Source organism: Onychomys torridus, chromosome 21, assembly GCF_903995425.1.
Source record: "Onychomys torridus chromosome 21, mOncTor1.1, whole genome shotgun sequence".
NCBI classification, from domain to species: Eukaryota; Metazoa; Chordata; class Mammalia; order Rodentia; family Cricetidae; genus Onychomys; species Onychomys torridus.
This window is the reverse complement of record NC_050463.1, coordinates 9,434,994-9,452,933: the sequence shown is the minus strand read 5'-3', so window position 1 is coordinate 9,452,933 and position 17,940 is coordinate 9,434,994. Positions and strand designations below refer to the sequence as shown.

General features: G+C 43.9%; 1 long non-coding RNA gene across 2 annotated transcripts; it reads left to right on the top strand.

Moving 5' to 3' along the window:
- Positions 1 to 14: 14 nt before the first annotated feature.
- LOC118571696 lies at positions 15 to 17,528 on the top strand. 2 transcript variants are annotated; one of them, XR_004943382.1, is made up of 3 exons: positions 15 to 103; positions 10,830 to 10,908; positions 15,792 to 17,528. It is a non-coding gene; the product is annotated as an uncharacterized LOC118571696 (long non-coding RNA). The 2 variants fall into 2 exon arrangements; XR_004943381.1 differs by lacking the exon at positions 15 to 103 and adding an exon at positions 8,432 to 8,462.
- Positions 17,529 to 17,940: the final 412 nt, after the last annotated feature.

The following is a 17,940-nucleotide window of genomic DNA, read 5'->3' as shown; positions in this document are numbered from 1 at the left end:
GGCATCTGCAGTTGGACGGCTTGATGCCACTCCTTTAAAGCAAAGGAATCAGAGGGAGGGACCAGAGCTGTGACTCCCAGACTTAATGGAGATCCTTGTGCACGTGAGCGTCACCCCATTTACAGTCACCCCCTGGGCAGGTCAATTTGTGTGTGGGAGTCTATCCCGGACACCTCACTCTGTCGTGCTAAGTAAAGCCTTGTCGGCTTGCCCTTGGCCGTTCCCGGGGACGCCTTCCCTGGAGCCTCCCCATGATCCTATCTGTTGTCCCAAAGGCTCCCGTCAGCCAGGCGCCCTGTGAGGTGGTGTGCCCGGAAAGTCTCCAGCTGCACCTGACTATGTGCCGCAAAGCCCGAGGGAAGTCTCCCCGGGGCGACTAGATTAGCAGCTCCCAAGGCAAGCCTAACTTGCTCTGCCCAGGTGGCCACCGCCGTCGGTTGGAGACGTCTACACCGCACACAGCCTTGTTTGCCTTGCCCTTGTAGACGAAGCTGCTAGGTCTAAAGCATCTGCTCACTGCAGGTCTGCTCCATGCATTATTCAGCATTGCTGGACAATACTGGCCCTGCCACCTGTTCTGGACATCTTTTCCCAAAGTTCTTGGTTTGGGGGAGGGGCCCAATGATTAGCGGGGATTTTTGAACCCGCCCAGTTCTCCTTCTGTAGATTATTCCTGTGCTGCTAGTGGATGAGGAAGAGAAATGGGGCAAGGACAGGAACAGGAAGATTCATAGGTTTCTCCTCTCCCAAGAACTCAGATTGTTATGGAAGTTTCTGGTCCCCACAGCAGTGACTAGATGCTGGGTCGTGGGAAGGTGTATTGTGGCACTTGCTCCCCTTCTGTTTCCCTTCCCACCATGGTCTGCAGTGACTAGGCTGGCTAGGCAGCTTGAGCAAATATTTTACTTGTGTTTAGAGCCTACGGGAGTCTTCACAGTGAACAGTCATGGTGGAGCTTTTACCTTTTCGGCTCTTTGTCCTGATTTAATTGCTCCCTGAGCACCTCCTCACATTTGTCCTGGGGTTCTCTTGCCCTGCTAGGTGGTACTGCATGTTATTCAAATCATAAATAGCCTTATAATAATAATAATAATAATAATAATAATAATAATAATAATAATAAAAACCCTGAGCCAGATACTAGGGTGAAAGCTGAAAAATCAGAGAAGCAGAGCAAGCCACAGCCACCACCTCTTACCTCACCAACTCCTCAGCCTGAAAAGGCTTTCTAGCTGAAGGCCTCTAGCTGAAAGGGGTTCCCTAGCCAAAAAGTCTTTAGTTCCTGTCTCCTTATGTAACTTTCTTCGCCCAGCCATCACTTCCTGGGATTAAAGGTGTGTGTGCTTCCCAGTACTGGGATTAAAGTTGTGTGTCACTACTGCCTGGCTGTTTTCTGTTCTAGACTGAGTCAATCTCATGTAGTCCAGGGTAACTTTGAACTCACAGATCCAGACAGATCTCTACCTCCCAAGTGCCAAGATTAAAGGTGTGTACCACCACTGCCTGGCCTCTATGTTTAATCTAGTGGCTCGTTCTGTCCTCTGATCTTCAGGCAAATTTTGTTAGGGTTCACAATATATCATACAACTGCACAACTGTTTCGTCCACTTATTTCCTTGGGGAGCAGCACAGAGACATGGCTACTATTTCTCTTAAAGTTTGTCCTTTGCCCAAATGATGAAGAAGGTCTAGTTAACAAATAACCCATTTATATGTGTATAGTTGTTGTGTGTATTTCTTAATTTAGCTAACTATAATTCTGGATATTTTACAAGATATATTGTCAGGTGTTGTCTAAGCCACCTAGCTGAGCTCCAATACACAGTTTAACCTGTGCCTGTGCATAAGGACTTAATTGAAACAGGTGATCTCTTGGATTTGAAAATGGGCAGCCATTGTATGGTCTATGGTAATACATGATACTTTGATTCTTAGATGCCTGAGGAAGAGGTGGAGACCTTTTTCTGTAAGGCAGAAATGGTTTAGTTTATGTTTCCTATAATCACTGCTTTCTATTCAAAGAAGGAAATTTTTCATTGGGAGTTGGTCTCTAATACTTCAGATCTGAGTGTCCTGTGATATTTTTAAAGCTTTATAGAAGTGGAAGAATGTGGTGATATTGTGTTCCCCCAATATTGTGCACCCTAATAAATTTATCTGGGGTCGGAGAACAGATAGCCACTAGATACAGAGGCTAGAAAATGGTGGCACTCACGCCTTTAATCCTAGCATTGCAGAGACAGAAATCCCTCTGGATCTCTGTGTGTTCAAGGCCACATTGGAAACAGCCAGGCATGGTGACACACACCGTTAATCCTAAGAAGTGAGCCTTTAATCCCAGGGAGTGATGGCAAAAACAGAAAGATATATAAGGCATGAAGACCAGAAACTAGAAGCATTTGGCTGGTCAAGCTTTCAAGCTTTGAGCAGCACAGTTCAGCTGAGATTCATATGGATAAGGACTCAGAGGCTTCCAGTCTGAGGAAACAGGATCATCTGAGGAACTGGTGAGGTGAGGTAGCTGTGGTTTGTTCTGTTTCTCTGATCTTCTAGCATTCACCCCAATAATTGGCCTCAGGTTTGATTTTATTAACAAGTATCTTTAAGATTCATGCTACAGGAGAATTGAAATGTTCTGTGACTTTTAGTGAGATTGATTGAGAGGAATAATCCAGGAGTTGATCCCAAAGCTATGTCATAATTTTAAAAGGGCCTATTTGGACAAATTGAATAATATGACTCTGAATAAGGATTTCCAGGCCTTGGAAAAGTTTCTTTATGTGATCCTGAGAGACTTTCTTAAGTTGGAAGCAGTAAAGAGATGAAAATTGACATCATTCCTAACCCACAGGATTGCATGCTGGCCCTACTAGACAGACATTGGCATGACCAAGGCTGACCTCATAACCATTTCTAATCCTGGCACAAATGTGTTGAGGGAGGATATCCTGGTGTATGTCTTTTTCTCCATACCATTCTCAGTTCATTACTGCTTTCGGCTAGTTAATTTTTCAAAACTTGTTTGGTGTATATGGTGAGATTTTAGAATGATTACATGTGGAGATCAGAAGAGAATGTTGATGATTAGGTTGCTGAGATTGAATCCTTGATTGTTATACTTACTCAGCAAGAACTGTTACTGCATGATGAAACCAGGCCTGGGTGAGTTAAGAGGTTTTTGAGAGCTACAAGTGTTAAGTTGTGGAACTGGCTGGGCCCTCAGACAGACTTAGTGACATCTGCCTCAAAACTCATGTCTTTCTTTTTAGACACCAATGAAGATAAATTGACAGCAGAGGAGCCCACTGTGGCTGCTCCTGATGAAACCCACCACATATTTGAAGGTGCTGAGGGTGCTTCTCACGTGGAAAAAGTAGATTGGAGACCTCCATGCAGAGTCCATGCCTTTTGATGAGTTTCCTTGTTGCTCCCCCAGCAGCCTTGACTGGCTTTAACTCACCTTTATCTTTTCTTTTTTTTTTTTTTTTTGTTTTTGTTTTTTGTTTTGTTTTGTTTTGTTTTTTCGAGACAGGGTTTCTCTGTGTAGCTTTGCACCTTTCCTGGAACTCACTCTGCAGACCAGGCTGGCCTTGAACTCACAGAGATCCTCCTGGCTCTGCCTCCCGAGTGCTGGGATTACAGGCATGTCCACCATCGCCCAGCACCTTTCTCTTTTCTTAAGTTCAGTGGATCTGCTGAACCCTGCCCTGTGTCTTAAGGTGGGAAAATTCCCTCCCATACAATGGCAGAATTGTGTATTGTGTATTGTGGGATTTTCATGTATTTGTGGAATTTTTGTTGTTGTCCATTTTAATTTTATTTTATGTGTATTGGTGTAAGGATGTTGGATCACTGGAGTTACAGACAGTTGTTTTAGCTGCCATGTGGGTTCTGAGAATTAAACCCGGGTCCTCTGGAAGACCAGCCAGTGCTCTTAACAGTGGAGCCACATCTCCTGCACTTCTTTCTTTGTTTTGTTTTGTTTATTTTGTTCTGACTTTAAGTCTATGCAAAATAGAGAGGTTGCCATATTGTGCAGTGCTGCTCTTTCTAAAGTAACACTCAGGATGCTGTGAACTTTTCCTAGGTTCTATTGGAAGGCAATGAGAAAAGCACTTGTCCACTGTTTTGAACTCAAAATACTGCCCCTTGAGTCCCCTTCAGCCAACCAAAACACTAGGGCCATGTCACAGCTGCAGTTTATTCTAATAAAAACAAATGGTTTCATTTCCATGTACCACAACTTGTTCTGGGAACAAAGGGGTCCCAGTGGGCCTGGGCAGTATCCTTTGTGGCACAGCACTGTTCACTATCCTTAGAGAAATAACATTAGAATTTGGAACTCTCCTTCATGAGGCAAGGCAGTTTCTGGTAGTTTTGAGTAGTGAGCGTTAAAGGTAAAGCAAAGGACTGGTGCAGGCAAGCCAAGTCAAGATGTCAGAAAGGATGGGGGTTGGCTATATATCTAATTACCTCTGCAACCCAAACCAACAGCTGTCACTTCCATGTGGTAGCTCAGAAAAACCAGCTTTATGGGAACTCTTTTGGCAAACAGTTGCCTCCAGGGCTCCACAGCTCTACTGTATTCTCTGATACTGGGAAAACATTTTGCTCTTGAGCCGGCATCTCTGAGAAACTACAGGAAACCAGAGTAATGAAAGCAGGGATTAAGCTTGCAGCTCTTCAGCCCCTCTGCCCTCCTGAGCAGACTGTCCCAGGGAAGTGCCCAGTGCCCTCCTTGTCCCCTCTGCTTCAGCCCATCAGTTTAGACAAAGAGTCACTATTTCCCTCTCTTAGGGGTCTTGAAATGCTGGACAGAACCTCCTGCCTACCCAGGGGCAGCCCTGCCTGTCCAGCCACATAGGTCACCTCTGTTCTCTCCAGTCCAAGAGCAGGTTAAGCCACAGACCCATTTCCTTCCTGCTGTGGAGAGCCACAGTCCTGCATACTGACTGGGCAGTGCTCTTGAAGTTTCTCAAAGAGCATAGGCCCAAGGCTGCACCTTCATCCACACTGGATTCTCACATTGCTATGAAGGTAGACAACTTGGTAGCTCCATCCTGCTTCACAAACCCCCAACTGATATCCATTCCCAAGCATAGATGGGGAGGGGAATGGAAAATGCATGTTCTTATAGTTCTTTCTATAGCTAAGCTCCAGCAGCCAGGGAGGACATGGAAGTGCCAAAAACTTCCTGCCTTGTCTCCAGGCCCTTCTGAGCCCCCACAATGGCTACTTTGATCCCCTGCATGGCCTGGGCCTAGAGGCAGACCAGTCCCAGTTCTTTTGGGGAAGCCCAGTACTGAAGCTTTTCCTATGTTCTACCCTGCTTGGTCAAGCCATCAGCTCTTGGCATCCCAGACAGAGTCATGACCATTGTCACTCAGTGGACAAGACTTGTGAATACCTGGGACTATGGTAGTTTGGATGAGACTGGCCCCCATAGGCTCATAGATTTGAATGCTTGGTTTCCAGGGAGTGACACTATTAGGAGGTATGGCCTTGTTGGAGTAGGTGTGGGTTTGTTGGAAGAAGTGTGTCACTAGGTTTCTGGTCCTCAAGCCAGACCCAATGTTACTCTCTGTTTCTACTCCCTGCAGATCCAGATGTAGAACTCTTGGCTCCTTCTCCACCACCATGTCTGTGTGTGTACCACCTTGCTTCCCACCATGATGATAATGGCCTAAACTTCTGAACCTGTAAGCCAGCCCCAATTCAATGCTTTGCTTTATTAGAGTTGCTATAGTGATGTTGTCTCTTCAGCAATAGAAACCCTAAGTAAGACAGGACAAAGCACTTGCCTATGCTTAGTTTTCCCTTTTTCTAACAATGGTGTCCCCTTCCTTTTTTGGTTGGGTCAGTGATCATTCCACTAGTACTTGTGACCATGAACAGAAGGCTCTGTATGATCTGTTCTGTCTTTCCCTCAACCACTCACTCAACCTATAGAATCCAGCTGTCTTGCTTGCTTTTCCTTCCCTGAGTGCTCCGTCCCTTTCTTCGCTCAGCCTATATCCTAATTTATATGACAAGCATCTGCAGCATCCCTGGGCCACCCCAGAATGATCCCCCTCCCCTCATTGTCCTCCCTTCTGCTATTGTTTCCCTTCCCAGCACTCTTTGCAACTTACAGCCATGTTTATGATTTTAATAGCTATCTCACTTACAGGAATCACTTTCTTCTAGCAAAAAATGATCAGAAACTATGTTGGTTTATTTCTTCTTGTTCTTCCTCTAATTATAGGACTATACTAGCCCCAGGCCATATATAGCACATCTTTTGAGGCCCAGTTGTATCAGCTGTTACTCTAGTTTGCAGCCAGGAAAAGGTGGGGGCTCTGTCCAGTCTTCAGACAGTGCACAGTAGTGGCTTCCTGGAGATTTTCAGGTCAACAAAGGGCAAATCAGAAAGGTGCTGAGAAACAGAAGGGAGAGAAACTGAGATAGTGACATGAGATACTACAGCAGGAACCTAGGAATGCTGCTAGGCAGCACTCTTGGCACAGAGCTGAAGACCAGCAGGGACTTGGTCATATTAGCTTTCCAGGTAGTACCTGATCTGGGTATGGACTGCCCCAAAGCTTGAGACTCTCCTAAAAATCTTGCAACATACATGGGCTAGGGGTTTCTTAGAGGTGATCTGATCCATTTGCCTACTTTACTCTTTGTTACGTCTTTGAGGGTATAGAAGGTAAGTATGAGATGTTTTGCATTATTTTGTTTATTTGGTTTTTGAGACAGTGTCTCATTATGTAGCTCTTGTTGTCTGGGAATTCACTGAGTAGATCTGGCTGACCTCAGACTCCATATAGTTCTCCTGGCATTTGCCTCCTGAGTGCTGGTATTAGAAGCATCTGCCACTTTGCCCAACTAACTGCTTTTTTTTTTTTTAATGTATGGAAAATGTGAGTTCTGCCTCTCAACAAAAACAAACAAACTAAGATCTGGAAATACCAGGTGTATATTTGCAGCTGCAGACATTTGGTGAACTTGAGTGCAGACAGTGTGCTCAGGCATGACTCTCTGGGTTCTCACAGGCCTCGCCAGTCACTGTCTTCCATCCATTACTTTCAGTGACTCAGTGCGGTTAGGAGTCCATGTTAGGGTTCCTTCAATCTGACCTGCTTAGTAAATTGGCTGACTGGGACAAATACCAGCTCAAGGTGTCTCAGTTGGTAAGAAGTAGTTCTGTTCTGTCCCAGCAGTTTTTTAGGTGAATAGAGGAGTTAAGAAGGATCTCATGTATCCTGAGGTGGCCTGGAACATTCTGTACAGATGAGGAAGACATGCATGTGTTTATCTTCCTGCCTCCATTTTCAAAGTGCTTGAATAACAGATATATGCCACTTTAAATGGTACTGGGAATTTAACTCAGAGCCTCTTACATCCTAGGCCATCACCCAGTCAACTGAGTCACATCTCCAACCTGACAACTGTTAAGTGGTGTGGGTTCTTTCCCCAATGTAAATGTCCGGATGCTATGCCGGACAGAACATATATCTCTAACATTCTTACCCAGGTCACAAAGTGCCTCATCTTCCATATTCAGCTGCAGCAGATTCAGGACCAGCTCCTCAAAAAGCGGATGAAATGATGTTGAGGCCCAAGCCAGCTGACAGGTGCAGAGGTGTGCATCCATTCATTGTGTGGACATCTACCTGTGCACCAGCCTGGATCAGAAACTGCACTATGCTGTGTTTCTGAGTTTCCATAGACAAGTGTGGTTCAGTCTTTCCAGTTGTAGCTTACTGGACAGCAACAGAAATGTCAGATAAGAAGATCAAAAGGCAATATACTGCGCCTGTGCTCTGCATTGAAAGCTCCAACATATTTGACACTGTTAGGGGATCTATGGCTAGACCAGAAGGAGTCAGATGGTAGACCAGTTGGCATCCTAGCTCCATTCTAAAGCAGCAATTCTACAATGTGATGACTTGAAAACAGGCCAGGCCTTGACTGGATTAGGGTAGGGACTGTTGTTTGCCATCTACTGATCATTTTCTTCAAGGACCACACTACCCTATACCCTCAAGGGACCCCGGCCAAGTCTAGTTGGACTTTCTCATTAAACTTTCTTTAGCCCACCAGCCCCCAAATAATGACACATAAACTCATTAATTCTGAAAGCTTAGCCTTATGTTAGACTTGTCCCACTAGCTCTCATAACTTAAATTAACTAGTTTCTGTTAATCTACATTTTGACATGGTGTTCTTTACCACTCCTCCATTCTGTATGTCCAAGTCTGTCTTTGCTAGCTGGTATCTCTTGCATACCTAGTGCTGTGGGATGTTCTGTATGTCAAATATGTTGCTCTGATTGGTTAAAATAAATAACGTTCTGATTGGCCAGTGGCCAGGCAGGAAGTATAGGTGGGACAAGAGAGAAGAGCATTCTAGGAAGCAGAAGACTGGAGAGAGACACCGCCAGCCGCCGCCATGAAAAGCAACATGTAAAGACACTGGTAAGCCACAAGCCATGTGGCAAAGTATAGACTAACAGAAATGGGTTAATTTAAGATAGAAGAAACAGATAACAAGAAGCCTGCCACAGCCATACAGTTTCTAAACAATGTAAGTTTCTGTGTGCTTTCTTGGTTGGGTCTGAGGGACTGTGGGACTGGCAGGTAAGAGAGATTTGTCCTGACTGGGCCAGGCAGGAAAACTCTAACTACAACCTAGATTCTAACCCTGAGTTCCTCTCTCCCCCTGGAAGTCCCACCTATTCTCTCCTGCCTAGCTACTGGCCATTCAGCTCTTTACTAAACCAGAAGGAACCTTAAGCACAGACACTTCTTTACAATGTACAAAAAGATTATCCCACAGCAGCCAACTCAATCTCTCTAATCCCAAGACTATTAAAAAACCACTTTCTTACACTACCCTCAGATCTGAGAGGAAAGGAACTTAAACTTTCCACTTTTTCCAGTCATGTTGGAAACATTCATGTTTCAGGGGTCAGGCTGCTGAATGGCAACCAAACACTCACACTCTTCCAATACACATACTTGATCTTGCCAACCCTAAACTGTACCTACATTTGAGCCCCAACTAGGCTTCTTAGATGAGCTGCCTGGGGTTCATCATGGCCCCAGTCTGTACACAGGGGTCACTCCCCTCCTTATGCCCCATGGCTTTAGTTTTACTTTGTTATCTCCCATCTGGTCTGGATTCTCCTTCCTTTCTTTAACCCTGCTTGTAATAGAGATTTAGATTCCAACTTCATCCTTTGTCTCTTTCAAGTCTCTGTTCACAGGTTCCTGACTCTGCAGCCTTCCATGACCACCCTAGGAAAAAAATCATCCCCAACCTGCCACATCCCATTCCCCTCCCTCTGCTGTTCTATCCCAGCACTCCCTCCCTTTAATCACACACATAATTCACTTTGTACATTCACTATCTGTCTCACTCTTCCTTGGTTTTCCTCACAGATGTACACTCCACCACTAGGCTAATGTATGGCACACAGAAGGTGTGTTATAGAATTGTTACTAAATGTGATGTCTTTAGATCAAGATGTAGATTTCTACATATCAGACTGAAGACACTGGGTAAATTCTGAAACAATCATTCACGCAGTCACTTAGTAAGGATGTATAGAGTGCTCATGCACTTAGAGTTGAGGAATAGCAATGTATAGGTTAGGAAGGACACTTCATTTTGTGGGACTTGGGCCCTGTCTTTGCCCCTCAGATCCTGGAGCTATTCAAAACTTTCCAGTTTTTGTTTGTTTGTTTGTTTTTTGAGACAGGGTTTCTCTGTGTAGCTTTGGAGCCTGTCCTAGAATTCACTCTTTAGAACAGGCTAGCCTCAAACTTACAGCGATGCCCCTGCCTGTGCCTCCTGAGTTCTATGCCATCACTGCCTGGCTTTTTAAAAAAAAAAGTATATATATTTATTTATTAGGTATACAGTGTTCTGTATGCCTGCAGGTGAGAAGAGGGAGCCAGATCTCATTACAAGTGGTTGTGAGCCACCATGTGGTTGCTGGGAATTGAACTCAGGACCTCTGGAAGAGCAGTTAAGAGCTCTTAACCACTGAGCTATCTCTCCAGTCCACTTTCCAGCTCTTAAGTGGGAGTTCTAGGTGGGGAGATGGCTCTATGTCTGACAATGATACTCTTCCAGAAGGAAGGAAGCATGCACAAAGCAGTTTCTGGAAATGGGCTATATGCAAGGCTTTGTCACAATGTTGATCCTGTAGTATTCAGCAGCCCCCCTTCAGCACCAAAGCCCAAACTACATCTGGCAGGTCCAGATGAACAGCCAGATGCAGCAATGTCTGTAGGCAAAGTGGGTCACAGAACCACTGCAGCAAGATCCTACGAGAGGTAGGGTCCTGCTGCACGTTTAGGGTGGGAGATACAAACATTGTTCACTCCCAGCAGCCTCTCTGAAAGTAGCTATGAAAGCCATAATTAAGTCTTCTGTGAAATTACTCAAAAGCCTCTCCCAATATTCTTAGGTCCCCAATTCTGGAATCAAGGAGAAGGAAACAGAGCTATGTTCTTAGTCTTTTATCCACTGGAGAGATCTGTGTAATCCTCCAGGGTTGATCTGCAGGGGTTGGGTTGGGGAGGAAAGACAGAGAGGAGAGAGGGCAGTCCCCCTGACTATTTCCTCCTTTAAGGCTGAATTAAGATGTTATCCCTTGTATTAAGGCATCCTTTCCTGTCCACAAAGACATTAAATCCCACTGAAGTTGAGTTGGGTCTTCCATCCAATTCTTGTCATCAAACTGTAAAATTAGGAGATTGTGATTTCTCCCAGCACAGTCTGTGGTCATCTCGTGGCCAGAGGCTGCATCTTACTCACTCATCTTTTTATTGCAGCTTCTGACTCTATGTCTGGCAGATGGCTTCCTATGGCCTCTCATTTGGCTGTTGTGGATGGCAGCTCCATCACAAACAGGTATCTAGACATAGCCTTCTCTTTCTACATACTTGGCAAAGGGTGTTCTGAATGGATTTCTAGGGGAAAAAAATAAAAAAAAGGAAGAGAATAGCACCACTGGTGATTTGATTCATGAATTATTGCCAGGTATAGCAACCTTGAGGAGAAGGCTAGTATCAGGGCCCAGACCAAAGAGGGTATACTGGGAGTAGTGGTGTTAGAATGAATGCATCAACCTGTGACTCCCTACCCTACAAAATAGATACAGTAAGAAGGACATGAGGCATTGTCACAGGAAGCCAGGTGGAAGCCCTATGTACCTGTGGCTGGCCCTGTGAAAGTTCTTGACTGGGTGGTCATTGGGCCATGCTGACAAGAAAATAGACTTCCTATGCAGGTTAGCCCCAACCTACTCCTTCCCAGGGCTTTACTAGGCAATCTGCAGCTCAAATATAAACTGAAAACTGCTGGAGGAATGCAGATGGGCTTTCCAAAGCTCAGCTACCCACCTCTCCACAACAGGGAAAAAAGGAAGAACCAGTTTTGGAGATCCACCCAACCACAATGTATGTCACACATTCCAAGGAAGGGAAGAGAGCAAGAAGACAGCATGGCATATTGAACTGCTGACCTACCCAGGAGGCAAGAGGTCTATTCCTTAGCCTAAACAAGCCTCATAGGCCCTGGTCAGAAATGATTTGCTAGGTATAGCTCCAAGGAGGAGTTTTGTGCAGTGCAGAAATGTATTTGATGTGGTGGGGAATGAAAGATTTATAACTTAAGAGCAACCAGGCTATTCTAATGAGAAATTCCAGGCTTGAGGTTTCCCCACATCAGGTGGTGAAAACAAAAGCCAGGGCTAAATGGACTACACCTGGAGAGCTGCCTTGAACAACAAGGCTAAAAGGCCTGTCCAGTCTAGGGAGGGGGCTGCTTAGTCAGGAAGGAGCCAGCATTTGTTGTAGACAGGCAGTTTCTACAGGAGGGAGGAACCACTTAGATTTCCCATTGGCCATGGCCTGCTGTCTGGGTCATTGTCCTGCAGCTGCCTCCCTCTCCCCCTCCAGTCTTCCCATCTCCCACTTTTCCTACTTCTGCACTTCTCACAGTCCACCCAGCTCCAAAGGAGGAAAGAGCTCTTCTGGGTATTCCTCATGCTTCTCCACATAAACACAGCACCTGCCTCTAACCAGACCTGGTCAAGGCTGGAGCTCAGGTTAACAAAGGAGGATGGTGTACATGGAGCTACCAAAACTTTAAGATTTTAAGCTAAGGTTTTGTGATCAAGGCACAAAGTACAAAATGTTTGGTCTCTTGTCTCCCACTTATAGGATGGAGTCCCTTTGTCAGGCCCCACCCAAAACCAACCATTTCCCAAAAGCAGGGCCGGGCAGGTACCCCTGCATTCCAGCATCTCTCATCTGGTACTCCAATGTCTCTGTTCTGTCAATCATCTCCAGAGCCCAGTCATTTCCTCTACCATCATGTTCTACCTAAGGTCCAGTCTCTACTGGCTACTGAATTGTACTCTGAGTCTAGCTGCTTCTGACTCCCACTTGGCCTAGTGGAGGAAAGGGAAAATGAAGAGACAAGACAGGACCTTGAGGATTATTTTGGGAATTGAGGATGTACAAGGTTTTAGGGAGGCTGAAACAGACATCACTTCACTTTTCTTAGCAGAGGAGGAAGAAAACTGGGGCAGGTAAGTGCGTATACTGTTTGCTGGGTCAAGAGTGTTCAGTCTAGCCATCTTTATGTTGGAGCCAATTACAAACAGGCACTCTAGCAGCATCCTTAACCCAAGCTTCCTGGGCTCAAATGGCAACCTGTAACCTGGGATTTTCTTTTTCTTTGGGATAGTGAGTTCTGAAGTCAAGCACTGAGATCTCCAATATTGAGCAATGAGGACTCCCTAAGCAGGAAAAACTAAAACTGGATTGTTTGGGGTTATTTCTGTTCCCTGAGTTGCTTCATTGGTAGATTTTCAAGATTCTCGCTGGGGATCCAGGTGCCTGCATAAGGGCTGTGCTAGCTCTGCCCACTCACAAAAGAGAGGTGATGCCTGGTCTTGTGATCTGAATCTGGCAGCAGATTAAATGTAGCCTGAATTAAGTTTGGAATTTGGAGAAATGCAGTGGAGCTACCACGCAGGTGCATTGAGGGTCTACCCATTGGGGTGGTGATGAGTACCTAACTGCTTGTAGTTCCTGGGAATGCTCAGACTAAGGATCCTGTCTTAGCAAGGCCTATTTACTCATGTGTTTCCATCCTCTTAGATTTATGTGAGAAATTGGAGCTGCTGTGAGCTCACCACCTGCAGTTGGCAACTATTAGCTTGGGGACAGGTCCTCCACTTAGAGTCTGCCCAGCTAGGACTAAGATTCAAGTGAGAGAGGAGGAGGCATATGTAAGAGTCTACCTTCCTCCCTTTTGCATCTTCCTTAACCTCAGGTTCCTTATAGGTCCACAAAGGATGGATCAAGGCTATGGGGGGTCATTATACAAGATACCTCAGCTTGGTGTCCTTGTAAGCACTTGCAAAGAGCTCAGTAACCCTATGCTGAAGTCATATTGGCTGTTGTCATCTTCTCTGGCCTTCCCATGCCTACCAAATGCATGTGGCCCACCCAGGTGCATAGCATAGAGCAGGCACCATGTCTGAGATGTGTTATATGCCTCCCTGAGTTTCTGTATCCACAAGCAGAAAAGCTATCTCACTCTGAGCAGTTTTCTTAGCTGGCTGTGTAAATCCAGGGGCAGACAAGATGTAAGACATATCCAGTGCAGCAGGTGTTTGGATAGCTGAATTATCCTTAGTCCAGTCTTTCATCTCCCCCCCACCCACAAGAAGGAGAAGTGCCAGCCTGCCATTGGCCCTGCCCCCTTACTGACACTTTCACTTCCACTGGCACTTTTACTGCCCCTTTGTAATCACCCTGACTACTGATGGGGAAACCCAGATGAAGTCTCTGGGTCCCAGTCTTAATTCACAGTTGCTTTGATTGTTTCACCCATTTACCCATTCATTTCACTCTTCCCCTTTTTTCTTTTCTTTCTCAGTTCCATGCATTCCTTCATTCATTCTCTATCTTTATTCATTCAGTTGTTTAAAAACCTTTTCTGCAGTGCTCACTTCAGCAGCATATATATTGAAATTGGAATGATACAGAGATTAGCATGACCCTGTGCATGAAATACACACACACACACACACACACACACACTCACACACACACACACACACACACAGAGTTTTCTATACAAGTTGCCATAGTATTGTAGGCTGCTGTGGAAATTTTCATCTAGATTGATGTCAGGTGTCTTCAAGTGAAGGCCTGATTTCAGAGACTTGTCCCTGTCTCTAAAGAAGAGGTGCAGGGCAAGTGGGCAGTGGTAACTAGGTGTCAGGTACACATGAGTAGAGGCTGGAGGAGACTCAGAGGCAACAGGCCAGGCCCATTCCTGCCAGTCCTGCATCTGGACTTCTGACATCTTCCAGGGCTCAAGCCTACATTGTTATATGATTTCCTAGGATGTCTGTTGGCCACAACAGGTACCCTGGAGCACACTGGATGGTGGATATTATATCAGAACAGGAGTTTCAGGCATAATTCACATGCCTCCTGCCAAACCAGTCTGGGGCAAAGGTCCTGCTACTTTATACTTTGTGGCCTCATCCCAGCCATGACCATTTGTAAGCCCCTAGATACTCACTGAGTGCCTTGCTCTTTTGGTATTAGAATGTTCTTTGAAAGGTTTAGTTCTAGTTGCTTATGCTGCTGTTTTGTACCTGTAGTCTGCCTCTGGGAGAGGTCATAGAGCCACCCAAGGCTCTAAAAATCTCAGAAACACAAGGGTCAAAACATCTCCACATCACCTCATGCCTACCAGAGGTACAGATGAAATAACAAGAGCCCATGATTACCTTCCATGTCTACAGAAATGCCTATATCCTTATTCTGACATCTCTTGCTTTGTATATTTGGTTTTTATCTTTTGTTTTGAGACAAGTTCTCACATTGTAGCTCTGTTGTACCTGAACTCCATGAGCAAACAGGCTGGTCTCAGACTTGCATAGCTCTGCCTGTCTATGACTTCTGGATACTAGCATTAAAATAAATCTACCAGGCATGGTCTGATTTCACTTTCAAAGGAAATATTGAAAGAAATTTCATTTTAAGATCAGAGTTGACTTTTTCATTTAATCACCTTTGTGTGTGTGATAAATGATCAGACTATAGAAAGAGAAGTAGTTAAAGAGAGCCTGTCTATTCATGGTGATCTTTGACACAGCACAAACACATAATTTTATAGATTTCCAAGCCTCTAGTACATAATCAGTAGTGAATGAACATCAGCTTGATGTCTACAACTACAGATTTCTATGTCTTGGAACTTCTCTGCTCTGAAATTTATAGTAATATACGTTGGAATTCACTACAGATATGCATAATGCCAACCTCCTACTATTAATCTGTAGGGTACAGCCCAAGGCATGGCATGAGGCTCAAGGATCTCAAGAAAAATACCATTATGTCAGATCTAGAACTTGATTTTGTTGTACAATTCTTTATGCATGTCCTCTCTAGGACTCATCACAACTGAAAGTGATGATCACCGTACTTATACTCACAATTGATTTTAAAAATATTAATATTCCTAAAGCCCTTACTATTCATCAAATACTTAATTCCAAAATTTTAATTTTAAAAACAGGTGTGTTCACATACCTAAATTTCCAATTACTATGCTATATTTAGTTATGCTAACTTTAAAAGATAATGCTCCTGCTGATGCCAAAATGCATTTTGACCTAAAGGAGACACAGGATAAGTGTCTGTTAAACTAAAGATCTAGAGACTAATTAGTGGTAAGGGCTTTATGTCTTTGTGTCTTTCCAGAATTTGTTCCAAGTCACAGGTGTCATCCACTTCAATGCATCTGACCAGAACAACATCCAGGAGACCACCAGACAAATGCAATGTCTGAAGGGAGTTGACAAACCCATCAAGACCAGACACCCCAAGAGAAAGAGTAAGAAGATGCCTTGGGAGACCTCAAGATTTTAAATCAAGCCAAGACTTTGGCGAAACAACAAGGATACAATAATGCCTACCCACAAAACTGATGTTATGTTTACTGACTCTACTATATGTTACTTCTCAGCCTGCCAAGGCATAATCCAAATGCCTTCTGTGAGAAATGATAAAAGACACAACTGTTAACAGGACACAGAATGATGTTGCTTACATGCTGAGGCAACTTTCCCTCTTGTAAACAACTGTCTTTGAGATAGAACATTTTTGTTTGTGAAAATGTTACTATATTCCCCTTTCTGTGGGTTTTAAAGGTTCATGTGGGAGAAGCCATATTATACCCATTTTGCTTAGAAAATGTTAGCAATTGATCATTAGAATTAAGAGAACTTCCCTAAGAATTATGTTGATTTTTTTTCAATATATTGGATCCTGTAATGGTTACAGATAAAATGGCCTTTTTATTGCCTATCCCAGTAATAGTTACTGGAATACCATCTTAAAGATAGCCTGTATGATAGCAAAACTACCAACACTACAGCCTTTTTCTAGCTCTTACAATTTTTCTGCCTACTCTTCTGAGATGTTCCCTGAGCCACAGATGCAGGAGCTATGATGTAGATGTATCTATTGGGATGAGGTTCTCCATGATCTGATTTTCACATGTGTCCAGCTGTGGTTTTCAGTGATGGTCTCCTTTTTCTCTAAAGAGAATTTTTTCAATGAGGGGTGATAGATACACTTATCTGAGGGTATCATTTTGTATTATGAAATTAATATATTTGGGGAAGCAGGTGGAACATTGATGTAAAAGTCCAGTGTTCAGGGTAACTGTGATGGATAATTCTCATGGTATACTTGATGGGACTTAGAATTGCTGAGAAGAAACACCACTGTGTAGGTCTGTGAGGGTATTTTCACAGAGATTTGTTTGAAGAGCCATCCTGATTGTGCAGATTATCGTTCTGTGAGGTAGGGTTCTAGACTGAGTGAAAAAGAGGAAGTGAGAAGGACATCATCATTCATCTACTTTGTTACCAACTGCAGATAGAATGTGACTTGATGCCTCTCATTCTTGTTACCTGGCATTCCCAGCAACGCTGAGATAGCCATATACTCTCAATTGGGAGCCTAAATGAACCCTTCTTTTTAATTGAAAAAAATTATACAATATAATTTTTTAAAAACAATATTTATTCTCTTATACAAGATGGCCTTATTGCAGCTTCCCTTCCCTCCACTATTTACTACCCACTTCCACTATTTACTCTACTTCTCTACCCATCCCTTCATCCAAATCCACTGTCCATCATGTCTTCCCCCAGAAAAGAGCAGGTATCCCAGGAACATCAACCAAACATGTCACTTTAATTCCAATGAGACATAACCCTCATGTCAAGACTATAAGGCAACCCACTATGAGGAAAGTGTTCCAAAGGAGTAGAAACACCCCACTCCCACTGTCATACAGCTTCTACATACCAATAGCAACGTTTGTTGAAGATGCTTTCTTTTTTCCATTATGTATTTCTGGTTTCGTTATCAAAACACAGGTGTCCATAGGTGTGTGGATTTATGCCTGTGTCATCAATTCAATTCCATTGATCAACATGTCTGCTTTTTTGCCAATACCCTGTTTTGTTTTGTTCTTTTATTACTATGGTTCTGTAGTACAGTTGAAATCAGGGACAGTAATAACTCCAAAAATTCTTTTATTGTTCAGTATTGTGTTAACTATCATGTTTTTTTTTGTTGTTGTTGTTTTCCTTATGAAGTTGAGTACTGATTGTCTTTTAGGACTGTAAAGGATTATGAAGGAATTCTGATGGGGATTGCATTGAATCTGTGCATTGATTTTGGTATGATGGCCATTTTTACTTTGTTAATCCTACTGATCCATGAGCATTGGAGGTCTTTCCATCTTCTGATATCTTTGAAGATATGTTATACAAGTCTTTCATTTGCCTGGTGAGAGTTACCCCCACGATATGTTATATAATTTCGTGGCTTTTGA